Source organism: Hoplias malabaricus, chromosome 3 (genome assembly GCF_029633855.1).
Source record: "Hoplias malabaricus isolate fHopMal1 chromosome 3, fHopMal1.hap1, whole genome shotgun sequence".
NCBI lineage: Eukaryota > Metazoa > Chordata > Actinopteri > Characiformes > Erythrinidae > Hoplias > Hoplias malabaricus.
Window position 1 is genome coordinate 64410826 of NC_089802.1, and position 14376 is coordinate 64425201.

Genomic DNA, 14376 nt, shown 5'->3' on the forward strand with positions numbered 1-14376 from the left:
GATGCAGAAGTCATGATCTCAAACCCAAAGGAAGGTAACTCTGCCTATGAACCATGCAAAATAATCACACACAAAAAAAAAAAACAGTGATACAATACATATATTAAATATAACAGATTCCATTTGTTTTGTAAAACTATATATTTAATATGTATATAAAATGTATCTTTATGCATGTATAAGTAGCCTGTACATGTATCGATATACTTAATCCTTATTTCTGTGTTTCTGTGCTTTGTTATTTTCCTATTCAAACTTTTCAAACACTTCAGTTAACCTGTAGCCTACAATAAGTGGAAAAAAAAAATATGTATATACAACGATATAGTAATATGCCACAATATAATAATGAGCATCTAATAATAATATTAATTATAAAGTATTATTAATAACGCAGTTACATAGACATATAGAGTGAAATATAGGGCTGAAAGAGTGGATGGAGAATGATTCGGAATCTGGGGAATGTGGTAAACAGCGGTAAACAGCTCCACCTGCAGGACGAGAGAAAACATTGGAGACTTAACTTTAAAAATGAGACACCGAAATAATCCGCCCATTTTACCCATTTCTACTTATTGTTATAAAAATATTTCATTCTCTCTATTTAATGGCACAATCTGCATGAGGGAATGGTCATTGTGCTTGTTTTTCTCTGTACAGGAGAAAAACCTGTATTGCCACAAGTTCAAAGACATAGCCCTTAACCAAAACAGGTGTGTTTGTCATTAATTTATAAATATAAATAGACTAAGGTATTTTTAAAAGTTTACACAAAGCAAAACTGAGGCTGTGCATTTATTAATTTATCTCATCATCCTCTAAACAAATCGATCCAATAACATTGTTCACACTAAAGTTCTGGGATCTTAAGACGAGGTTTACAACAACAGCAGGTTTATCTTAATTTGTATCATGTGCACATTTAAATCTAGAACATATTTGAAATATATTATGAGAACAGCTATCCATTATGAAAAAGTTACCATATTATATTAATAACGTAATTTTAAGAACGTCTGGTCCTATCATTCAGAGATAACAGATCTGTGTTAACCCAGCCAGCAGGGAGTGCTTCCAAAACTTTGGCTAACATTACCTGCAAGTTCTAATAATATGTAAAATAAGATGTAATCTAACCCAAATCTGGAAGCTTCCTGCTCAGGCAGTGAATAAATTAGAGGTAGTATGATGATGAAATTTTACATTTACCATTTAAAAGTATTGAAATCTGAAAAGTTTTTAGAAAGTACGTTCTGCCAGACCACAACCCTGAAATGCATTAGGAGAAAAAGATGATGATGATGATGATGATGATGATGATGATGATGATGACGTTCTGCTAGTTAAAAAGAAAACTGTGTTGTTTGGTCCCCACCCCCAACCATATATATATATATATATATATATATATATATATATATAAATATATATACAATAAGGGTGCTTTTTCTTTTATAACACCACCCAAGGGGTTAAAGCTCATTTTGGGAAAGGGCCGAGCAGGTCACAGATATTCAATAATGCAGGAGTGTAATATATTACAGTTTATAGTGTATTCCACACTGAAGGAGGATGGTAACGCCCCTTTGATCCAAACAGCCCATTTTATGGGTGAAGAGAAAAGCCCAAGGCTAGCACTGTGCCATCACCATTGAGATTACCTATGAAATCCTGCTCTGTTGCATCACTTTTCCAGACTGATTGTTATCCGTTTTTTTTAATGCACTGCTGATGTATTGTCATAAATAGGCAACTACACAGTGACACACCTTCTGGCCACTTTAGAAACCCTCCCCCTGTAGCTCCACCTGGTTGATGTACAGAAAAATACTGTAGTCCATCTGTGGATGTACATTCCATGTCCATGCATTGTTTCAAAGCTATTGTTGAGGGTTTGGACTAGCTTTATAGAACAATGATAAAAATGCCATTGAAGCTAATGGGAAATTGTATTGTTGAGCTCCTAAAAAGCTGATATTTCATGTATGTGAAGAGTCTATAACAATTAATTGGGGTTAGTTCAGGTTGTATTGTTCTTTTTTTCATGTAGTCAAAGTTCTTGGGTAGCAGCTGTTGTAGCATTGCTAGCTAACTAAATTAAGATTGTAACATTACACATTGACAGATGGTCTCTCACAGCCACTTCTGGATGTATATTTATTTGCGTGTGGGCCACATTTATCTTAACAACACTGCACTACTTGATACAAGTACTATCACCAAACACACTTCTATACCATTATCATATCAGTGTGACTGCTGTGCTGAGAATGATGTCACCTAAATCATGGTAACAGAGACTCTGTGGTCAGAATCTGACCAAGGATTTAAAGGCTATAGCTGGCTTAATCATTGCACAGAGCAGCTAATCTGTATTAGTTTTTTAAAGTATTTCTATATTGCACTAAAAATAGGTCTATTATGAGTTATAGGACAACATTTCCAATATAACCTATAAACCATTTTACTAGCAGAATAATAAAGATATATAACTAGAAATAATAAAGTGGCCACTGAGGTAAGTACAAAGTAGGAGTTTCTAAAAAAAAAAAAAGGACAGGGAGTAAGGATGTATATGGTGCTGGACAGTTTGCCTACGCTGTTAGATGACAGAGTTAATGTCACTTACTTTATGCTTATGCACCTTATTGAAAAAATGACAAACTTTTCAGTGCTGCATCACAAAAATAGCAGAAGTCATGTAAACAGCTAAGGACTCTCTAAAGAAAAAAAAAATCAGTATTCAAACCTCATAATAATGGCAAGTTACAGTTTGCGTTAGGTTTTTTTAACATTGCCATTTGGTTATCAATGTCATCATTTTGTACCCCTTTGTACCACTAAAAAACTTCAATAGGCAACAACAAATACTCTTAGTCAGCTTTTGGAAAAATGAAAAAAATATAATAGTCTCAACACAATGATCTCAGCTTAAATAGGCTGCATTTTGAATGGCCTATCAAACACAATTAGATCATTCTCAGCTGATCTAACAGAGTATATATAATAGGGAAAGTTGTAAGGTAAGGCCAAACTTATAGATAGCAAACCAATAAACAAAACATGTTTTATATATATATATATATATATATATATTCATTCATTCATTCATTCGTTATCTGTAACCGGTTCAGGGTCGCAGTGTGTTCAGAGCCTACCTGGAGTCATTGGGCGCAAGGCAGGAATACACCCTGGAGGGGACGCCAGTCCTTCACAGGGCAACACACACACACACATTCACTTACACACTCACACCTAGTGACACTTTGGAGTCGCCAATCCACCTACCAACGTCTGTTTTTGGACTGTGGGAGGAAACCGGAGCACCCGGAGGAAACACACTCAGACACGGGAAGAACACACCAACCCCTCACAGTCACCTGAAGTGGGAATCGAACCCACAACCCTGGAGCTATGTGATATATATATATATATATATATATATTTGAAGTTATGTAATAACAACATTTTGGGAGTAGGACCACTGGCTTCATACACATTCATAAGCCACCCTGAACTCCTCCCCAAAGACTTCTGAGTTCACCTCCCTGTTTCAGCCTCTACGGGCTTGGTCCGTGCTAGCAAAAGAAAAAAAAAACAACATATATATATATATATATATATATATATATATACAAACCAGATTCCAAAAAAGTTGGGACGCTAAACAAATTGTGAATAAAAACTGAATGCAATGATGTGGAGATGCCAACATCTAATATTTTATTCAGAATAGAACACAAATCACAGATCAAAAGTTTAAACTGAGAGACTGTATCATTTTAAGGGAAAAATATGTGGTTTCAAAATTTCATGGTGTCAACAAATCCCAAAAAAGTTGGGACAAGGCCATTTTTTACCACTGTGTGGCATCCCCCCTTCTTCTTACAACACTCAACAGACGTCTGGGGACAGAGGAGACCAGTTTCTCAAGTTTAGAAATAGGAATGCTCTCCCATTCATGTCTAATACAGGCCTCTAACTGTTCAATCGTCTTGGGCCTTCTTTGTCTACTGTATGCCCACTTGACACTATTGGCTGGATATTTTTGGTTGGTGGATTGTTCTCAGTCCAGCAGTAACACTAATGTGGTTAAAAACTCCAGGAGTCCTCCTGTGTCTGATCTCATCATATTAACACTGTATGCTATCACACCACTATAATGTCAGTGATTCACCACTCACATTATACCTGCCCTGTGGTGGTCTTGACCATTGAAGGATTGTCCCATCTGTAGTAGGATGATTATTTTGGTGCAGCCATGGCTTAATGATTAGAGAACACTGGACGGTCACTGGTTCAATTCCAATGACCGGCAGGAAAATTAGGGGAGGTCAGAGTGAAGGAACAGCACTGTCCTCATCCCTCATCTAAGTGCCTTTGAGTAAGGCACCTAACCCCCAACTACCCCGAGGTGGCAGAAATGGCACAGAAGGCACAGAAGAAACGTTTTCTTGTACATTGTACCATGAAAAATAATAATTTGGCAAACAAATTATGCAAAGCAACAGATTGTAATTGTAGACCTAAGCAGTGTTCATGTATGGTCAGAGGATTTCTAGAAACAAGGAGGTTTTCATAATGATATGGCTGACCAATATGTGTGTGTGTGTGTGTGTGTGTGTGTGTGTGTGTGCGCGCGCGCGTGTATGTGTGTGTACACAAAGTAACATTTAGTTAAATACAAAGAATGCATTGTGATGAGACTTCTTGGCTTAGCTTATAAAGTTGTATTGTCAGGTATTAGACAAATGTGAATGTTTAAAGGAGGCTTTAAATGCTCTTCTGTTCCAGAATCCCAGTACTAACCTGCTGTACTCTGGCTGTTCTCTTAACTGCACCGAAGGGAATAAATATTTTAGCAAAAGTGAAATGACAGAGAAGCTCAGGGGCAAAGCTTCAGAAGCTTTTAGCCTCAGTGCTGCTGGCTAATACTGTGGTTAATGCTAGTGGAGTGTTTGGCATTCACAGAAGGAACATGGTACAGTTTTACACACACACACACACGCACGCACGCACGCACGCACACCGCACACACATACACACACACACATGCACCACATGCCATTAATGTCAAAAGGCAAGGGAAAAATACCGTTACAAGAATGGTAAATTGCTAGATTCTAGTAGTGTATTAAACCAAGCGATTCACATGAATATTTTTGGCCTATTTACATTAACGTCTGACATTTTTAGGTGATAAAAAAACATTCTATATCCGGTTAGAAATTTGTAACTTACTTTAATATCTATTTTGCTTTGTATGTAGCAGTTTTAATTCCAGGGCTATATTTGTGTCTTTGCTAAATTAAAAAAACATCCTTTATAACATAATTTTGCCTTAAATAATATTATAACTACTACAATAACTGCAGAGTTTAAACACAAAAAGCAGTAAAAATCAGGTATTGCCCTAAAAGACTGTGAGGGTTCCCCACTGATAAACAGATACAATGCTATCAGGCAAGAGTGTTATACTCAGTGGGTATTGGTCACATTACAGTCAACATCTCAGGCTTACTGTCTGCTTGTGTGTGTGAGTGTGTGTGTGTGAGCGTGTGTGTGTGTGTCTCCAGGGTTCTGGCTAGGCCTGCTATCTTTAGGCACAATCTGGACCAGAGCAGAATTGGACAGAGTGGGCTGCAGAGTGATAAATGTTACACACACTATTTCGCTCACACACACACACACACACACACATGAGAAAAAACATCAATACCAAAATTGGTGCTAAGTATGAGTGTTTCACCACAATACTGACAGTGTGAGACACACACGCAGACAGACACACACACACACACACACTAAAAGACCAGAGAAAGAGAAAAAAATGTGAGGGGTGTAAAGACTTTAAGACCAGTCAGGTTGTATTAATTCATTTATTCATTCATTTTCTGTAACCGCTTATCCAGTTCATGTTTCAAGTCCCACTCCGGGTGACTGTCTGTGAGGAGTTGGTGTGTTCTCCCCGTGTCCACGTGGGTTTCCTCCGGGTGCTCCAGTTTCCTCCCAGGGTCAAAAAACACACGTTTGTAGGTGGATTGGTGACTCAAAAGTGTCCGTAGGTGTGAGTGTGTGAGTGAATGTGTGTGTGTGGTGCCCTGTGAAGGAGTGGCGCCCCTCCAGGGTGTATTCTGGCCTTGCACCCAATGATTCCAGGTAGGCTCTGGACCCACCGTGACCCTGAACTGGATAAACGGTTACAGACAATGAATGAATGAATGTAAGCTTCAGTGCAGGCAGTTAAGGCCGACTTATACTTCTGTGTTGACTTGACGCAGAGCCTATGCCGTAGGCTATGCCCAATGCTGGGGTATCAGTCTGGATATGGAGAGTATTGTGTAAATTCTACCTATTTTGAATGCATCATATTTGTGATATGGATAATTATGGATACATTTTATATACAAAAGTTTAGTCTTCCCCTTTTAGCATTTACGTCTTGTTATAGCTGTATGGCTGAAGTGATGTAGAGTGCTGTTTCTGCAGACAGTCAGTGGCAGACTTACTGATGTAGGGAGACATATGAAGAGGATGTGGGGACAAAACATCTTAATGTTGTGCTGCTACTGGCTCTCACGAAGCAAATGTATCATCGCAGTACTCTGAAATGTTTGAACATTCAAAAGTATGTCTAAGTGTCTAAAGTGGTCCCCCACAAACACAGATTACTAAGAATATTGTTCAAGATTTGAGCTTGGTCTATTTTTTTGAACGAGGCACATTACAAATAATTAGAACAATCAAAACACAGAAAATTGAGCCATAAAGGTATACAGTGCCTTGCGAAAGTATTCGGCCCCCTTGAACTTTTCAACCTTTTGCCACATTTCAGGCTTCAAACATAAAGATATAAAATTTTAATTTTTTTGTGAAGAATCAACAAGTGGGACACAATCGTGAAGTGGAATGAAATTTATTGGATGTGCCAAACTTTAACAAATAAAAAACTGAAAAGTGGGTCGTGCAATATTATTCGGCCCCTTTACTTTCAGTGCAGCAAACTCACTCCAGAAGTTCAGTGAGGATCTCTGAATGATCCAATGTTGTCCCAAATGACTGATGATGATAAATAGAATCCACCTGTGTGTAATCAAGACTCCGTACAAATGCACCTTCTCTGTGATAATCTCAGGGTTCTGTTCAAAGCGCAGAGAACACCATGAAGACCAAGGACACACCAGGCAGGTCTGAGACACTGTTGTGGAGAAGTTTAAAGCCGGATTTGGATACAAAAAGATTTCCCAAGCTTAAAACATCCCAAGGAGTACTGTGCAAGCAATCATATTGAAATAGAAGGAGTATGAGACCACTGCAAATCTACCAAGACCCGGCCGTCCCCGTAAACTTTCATCTTGAACAAGAAGAAGACTGATCAGAGATGCAGCCAAGAGGCCCATGATCACTCTTGATGAACTGCAGAGATCTACAGCTGAGGTGGGAGAGTCTGTCCATAGGACAACAATCAGTCGTACACTGCACAAATCTGGCCTTTATGGAAGAGTGGCAAGAGGAAAGCCATTTCTCAAAGATATCCATAAAAAGTCTCGTTTAAAGTTTGCCACAAGCCACCTGAGAGACACACCAAACATGTGGAAGAAGGTGCTGTGACCAGATGAAACCAAAATCAAACTGTTTGGCCACAATGCAAAAGGATATGTGTGGTATAAAAGCAACACACCTGATCACCCTGAATACACCACCCCCACTGTCAAACATGGTGGTGGCAGCATCATGGTTTGGGCTTGCTTTTCGTCAGCAAGGACAGGGAAGATGGTCAAAATTGATGGAAAGATGGATGGGGCCAAATACAGGACCATTCTGGAAGAAAACCTGTTGGAGTCTGCAAGAGACCTGAGACTGGGACAGAGATTTATCTTCCAACAAGACAATGATCCAAAACTTAAAGCCAAATCTACAATGAAATAAATGTATCCAGGTGTTGTCAAAGTCCAGACCTGAATCCAATCGAGAGTCTGTGGAAAGAGCTGAAGACTGCTGTTCACAAACGCTCTCCATCCAACCTCACTGAGCTCGAGCTGTTTTGCAAGGAAGAATGAGCAAGATTTTCTCTCGATGTGCAAAACTGATAGAGACATACCCCAAGCGACTTGCAGCTGTAATTGCAGCAAAAGGTGGCGCTACAAAGTAATAATATTAAACGCCCCACTTTTCAGTTTCAGTTCAGATATAAAATTAAAATTTTATATCTTTATGTTTGAAGCCTGAAATGTGGCAAAAGGTTGAAAAGTTCAAGGGGGCCGAATACTTTCGCAAGGCACTGTAATAACAAAAAAGGCTGTTTAATTCTAAGTGACAGAGAGGTTGTAAATGGCCTTGTAAAAATGAATTATAACTGGTCAACAAATAAAACACATATATATATATATAGAGAGAGAGAGAGAGAGAGAGAGAGAGAGAGAGAGTTTTGTCTTTAATTAATGTAGAGGTTTTTCAATCAAATCAAAGAAATCAAGACACAAAACTGGAGAACCATCTACTCAGAGAAAGAAGAAGAGAGAGACTGCATAAAAACAGAAGGAGGCTAAGAAAGAGGGAAAAAGAAGAAGAAATGTCAAAGAGACAAGAAAATACAAAGGAGGCATGAGTATGAGAGAGAGAACTGAAGCAAGAGAGACAGAAAGTGAGGGTAAGACGGGAACGAGAGAGAGAGGAAATTAGCTTCAGTAGAAGAGATGGAGTGAATATGGATTTTTTTCCCCCTCTAACAATAATAATCTTTTCCTCTTCCAAATGGAATTTCATGTGCTGGGCCTGTGGGGAACCAGCCAGTGTATATTAATTACAATCCTGGTGTGCGGCTATTGAAATCAGACAAAATTAAAATTTCTCCTTTTCAATTTGCTTCCCGAGAAGGAAATGTCAGCAGACAAAAAGGTTGCTTTTTTGTCTTTTGCTCTTTCATTTTTTTAGGCTCCTTGTGACATTTGTTAATGCGAGTATGTTTCACATTTATTTCAATTTTGGAATCCACAGCTTGCAGAGCAGATTGGAGCCGCTGGAAGTGGGAGAGAGAGATAAAGCACTGATTAACCACAGAATGAGGCTCTCTTTTTCTCTTGCTCTCTCTTTCTCTTGCTCTCTCATACACACACACACACACACACAAACTTAACACCAGGTGTTCAATTCTTACAAAATTTTCTACCTATATATGACTGTAGCATACATATCTGTTTACTTATTCGTACTGTATACTGTAGGCCTAGTAACTGTCCATTAGTCTATAATCATCAAATATTTCTTCTGAAATCATGGTATTAATAGGACTATTATTACACATTTGCCAAAAAAACAGACTCTGATTTTTTTTTCTTTTGCTAAGGCTTTATACCACATGTTTGAACATGGCTGTGAGTAACTGATTGCATTTAGCCATACATAAATAATGCTGGATAAAAAGAATACACTGCATTTGTTAAAAAGTGTTTTAAAAACATCCTATAGTTTTTAAAGAACTTATGTTAGATAATGGTATTGTTTGTGTTTGTTTTCTGTTTGATGTGTTTGCCTTGGTTTTGTTTAAATAAATATTCCTTGCGTGTACGTCCGCCTCCTCATCCTCCCTCAACTGTGACAATTGGCTTGCAAGGCTGATCACAAAAATGTGTTGAGGGGTATAGGTAATTTACCAAAAACAAATATTAAAAAAAGTAAAATATAATCAATTTAGTGAATATTTAATAGAACATTTTATAATAGAGGAAAAAATAATAATGAAAGTAGCCTTTTCTGCCAATAAAATTGAAATAGAAGCAAAATACATTAAAAGTGATCTGTCTGATTCTGTTCACATAAAAAGCTCGCCATTCTTAAGAATACAGGCTTGTCAGAGTTGTCAGACCCTTTACATATTCTTCACCCATCCATTATACAGGACATATTCATATAAGCTGCCATCTAAATTCAGGGCACAATTTTAGAATTACAGTGCACTAAAATCAGTAATAAAGTTTGATTGTGTATAGACCAAAGAGAAGACAGCTGTAGATATTTTAGGCTGCTTTACAGATTAAGAGGAAATAAATTTAATGTAGACACAGAGAGAGATGTTGTTGTGAACACTGATGAGTCAAGGGCTTCTGAAATGATTCTAGTGTAAGGCCATTAAATTACACCCAAAAATACTGTGATGGTTATGCCATTAGTGCCTATGGTGTGAGAAATGTCACAGAATGTTAACTTAGCATGAGGATAATTTCTCTCTGCTATTAGTTGCCATTAGTTACCAATGAGGCTCTTTTCATGAGCGTCACCCTCCAGGTCACATGTTGGGTTATAATTTCCCACCAGGGCAATCAAGACCATTTCTGTGTCAAAGAACAAGGGAAGCAGGCCTCAGATCCTTTAGTCATGTTTATGCCACATAAGTGTTTTTTAAAAGCAGACCTGTTGAACAATCTGTGCCCAAGCATACAGAAAAAGTAAATTATTATTATTATTATTGCTCACTCCATACTTAAGTGAGCAACTTTACACAAACTCTCTGTACTTTACTGTTTAAAACGCTGAAATACCTGCAAAGTCCGACAATATTAATGTAGATATTGAGGTAATGTTTCTGTCTAAAACAAATTATTAAATATTTTACTGTGAAAACAAACTTGAATGTCTGTCTACCAGATACTGATCAGAGGTAAATACACAGCAATGTCCGTGTTTACTCCGGATGAAAGAATAAATAAAGAGAGGAGGAATTTGTCTCATTTCAAGTGAGTGTGTCTGTGTCTTTGCCTTCCAATGACAAGGGTATGTATTTTTGGCTTACCTGTTTTTTCTTAGTCTCTGCAGAAACACACATTGCTAGGAGGGTTGGCTAATCAAAAGCGTCCATAAAGTGTGTGTGTGTATGTGAATGAATGGGTAAGGGTGTGTGGACCTGCAAAGGAGTGGCAACCAGCCAGGGTCCCTGAAAACAATGAATGAATGAATATCACTCTTTCAAAAATATGTTTTTGCCTGTCTTAGACTGAATGACAAGCTAAAGTCTCTGAAATAACTTCTAAATATGAAGATTTCTTTCTAACAATATATTTTTTTAATTTTACTATTTTTCCCTCATGGGGGAACATACTTGAATGCTGTTATTAGGTGGATCTCCTTTATTTTGATACTTATTCTAGCTAAGGAACTAAGTAATGTAGCTCCTGTGGACTGCCACGGCTTAACACAGACTTACCCTTTAATAACTGTTAACACTGGATCACCCTTTATTACCTTGCAGGACTCAACTTTTAATAATGGATGAGGAACAACTATGTCATATCCCTTTACCTATTGCTTATTTACACACCTTCATCTTCATACTTTATACTAGCAATATAAACACAACATCCATACTCTAATATGTCAAAATCTCTCTCACTCAGATACTGAAGAAATTAAGGACTTTTGGATCTAAGGTCTTCTGGAAACAGTTAAAGCATGACATAATTGCATAATCACACACAAAATCTTTATTACAGCCACCCAAACCCCCCACCTTAATTTGCACTCCTTCCTGCCTCAGCTCTACTGCAGTAGAAATGCAGCAATGTGAGCCATCCAAAGAGTTTAAAATAGAAAACAGCCATGTGTGAAAAATATCCACAAGCAAACAAGTCAGGGAAATGCATGCTTTAAGGTAGGTCATTTCCATGATTCCACCACAATAACACTGTGGCAGGAAAAATAACGTGCAGTTGCTCAGTACCTGATTTAGTGCCTTTGGGTTGAAAGTGATGCCATGGTCAGCAATCAGAGTATGAATATGAAGTGTGAACATAGTTAAGAACACACCAACTGAAGAATGGCTTTGTTACAAACCTACCAAATGTAGAAAAACAACAACAAAGCTGAAACAATACCAGTCACAGAATGATGTGGCTAAACATCCTGTAATAGAAAACGCAGCTAAAGAACACCAATAGGAGAACAACATGGTTTAAGTCATTTAAAAAAGAATGGCATGGCTAAAAATAAAGCAATAAGAGAAGGACCTGATTAAAATAAAAGTATTATGAGTGGCTAAAAATGGAAAATAACAATGCCACAAAAAAGCAATAAGAGAACTGCATACCCCCAAAATATAAAATAAATAAATAGAATAAGTGTTCTCAGGGCAGCACAGTGGCACAGCAGGTAGTGTCCCTGTCACACAGCTCCAGGGACCTGATGGGCAGCTGATCTGAATATAACACACTATCCTCATTGTCCCTTTTCAAGGAACTTCCACCCATGATTATTAACAATATTATATACATACATTTCTATGGCATAGTTTCCCCAGTTGTTTCTAAGTTTCTTCTGAAGTCAGGTTGTTAATAGCAACACTGCAGCCCCAATTGTCACACGTTAATTGTGTTGACATATTGACCAATGTGAGTTCCTAGCACTGCAAAATCCCAGCCTATGCTAAGCATTTGTTGACATTGAAAGTTACCAATGTCAATGCATAATTTACTCTCTCTCTCTCTCTCTCTCTCTCTCTCTCTCTCTCTGACATAGACACACATACACACACACACACACACACACACACACACAAGTGCAGAATGCCATAGAGGAGGAGTTCTGTGTGACTGATGCCTGTGATTGACTGATTGATTAGGAACGTAGCATGTTTAAGCAGATGTGATAGCACTCCACTAAACTTTGAAAGTTTCACCCTGAGCTGAGGGTTATCTGTAGTTTTCTAAAGGTGATGTTCCGTACATAAATAGCCTATTGAGCAAGTGATTGACACTTAGCTCGATCAATACAGATATCCTTCACACACCTCAGCAACAAGGGCTTCAGAAACCAAACCCTCTCTCTCTCTCTCTCTCTCTCTCTCTCTCTTTGTCCTTTCCTCATCCCTGGTATACAACTTTATTTCTATTTTCTTTCTCTCTCTTCTGATCTGTTACTGTTCTTTACCTACAGCACTATCCACCTGTCTGTTGTCTCCCTAAATCTTTATACCTCTTTCTTTTCTCTCTATTCTCTATCTGCATCTATATCTTTCACTATTTATGTTTCTCACGCTCCCTATCTCAGTACACATTTAGCTCTCAATTTCTCTCTTTTTTCCTCTCTCTGTCCTCCTCTCACACTTAAGCTTTACTTTCTTTTCCTTCCTTTACCTGTGTTGTCATGTTTTTTCCCAGACTCTCCTCCTTTTCATTCTTTTTCTTTGAGTGTTTTTTCTGATTCTCTGACTCTCTCTCTCTCTCTCTCTCTCTCTCTCTCTCTCTCTCTCTATATATATATATATATATATATATATATATATATATATATTTTTTTTTTTTTTTTTTTTTTTTCCCAAGCGTAAACATGTGTATCTGCCCGACAAACAAACTATATAATTCAGTGTAGTGGCACATTCCCTCTTCTCATCATAAAAAAGAGTTCTAGCCGCCAGCACAGGTGTCTGTTAGCTGATATAAAAGACTGTTAGCATTCCCCTCCCCACCTGAATTCAATGATTTGGATGGGTGAGTGAATACTTTTGGCAATATAGTGTATGCCCTCGTGCTTGCAGTTTATATTTCATACTGAAAAATTATTTACAAATGCTCCAGTGTGATGTGTCTAGTCAGTGTTTACAAGCAGAACACAGCACTGCTGCCAATAATGTGTTTAATGTCATTAATGTTAACAGTGGAGAAAGAAACAAAATTAGAGCAAATAAGATAAATGTTGTTAATAACTTTTCACATTACAATCTAATCTGATTTAATATAATCAATTATTTTGTTTGACATCTTCGTTAAGAAAATAAATGAAAATAACATTAAATTAAATTTGTATGTACCTCAGTCTCCTCTGTCAGATGAACAAATACACAGACAAGTGAACGCGAATGCACATACACACACAGATACACGCGCACACAATTGCCCTTCATGTGCCTCTATTAAAAAAAGTCAAGGACAAAACTGAATAATTAACGAGATATTTCTCAGCGTTTTGTGGGCACTAAGATACAGATCTCATCTCTCTCTTGCTCTCTCTCTCTCTTGTGCTCTCTCTCTATCTTTCTTAAGTCTGATCCTGAAATCCGTTTCTGGGACTGCGTTTAATGAAAGTTTATCTGTGTGCTGAAGGTGTGCAAGATGCTGGCAGCATGTGGTCTGAGAGTATTAGTGCAATATAATATACTTAACATTTTTACAACTGTAGTTAACACATTTATTGTTATGATGACCTGAGTGAGCCTAACCTAAAACTAAAACATGAGACAGAGAATATGACATTTGGATGATTTTTGTCATGTAATGAAGAGATACAGGCAAATGCTAGATTTGATAGAATGCTAGACTGAGGGATGTCTTGTGTTATAATTTATTTAAATTATAAGACTATTATTATTATTATTATTATTATTAG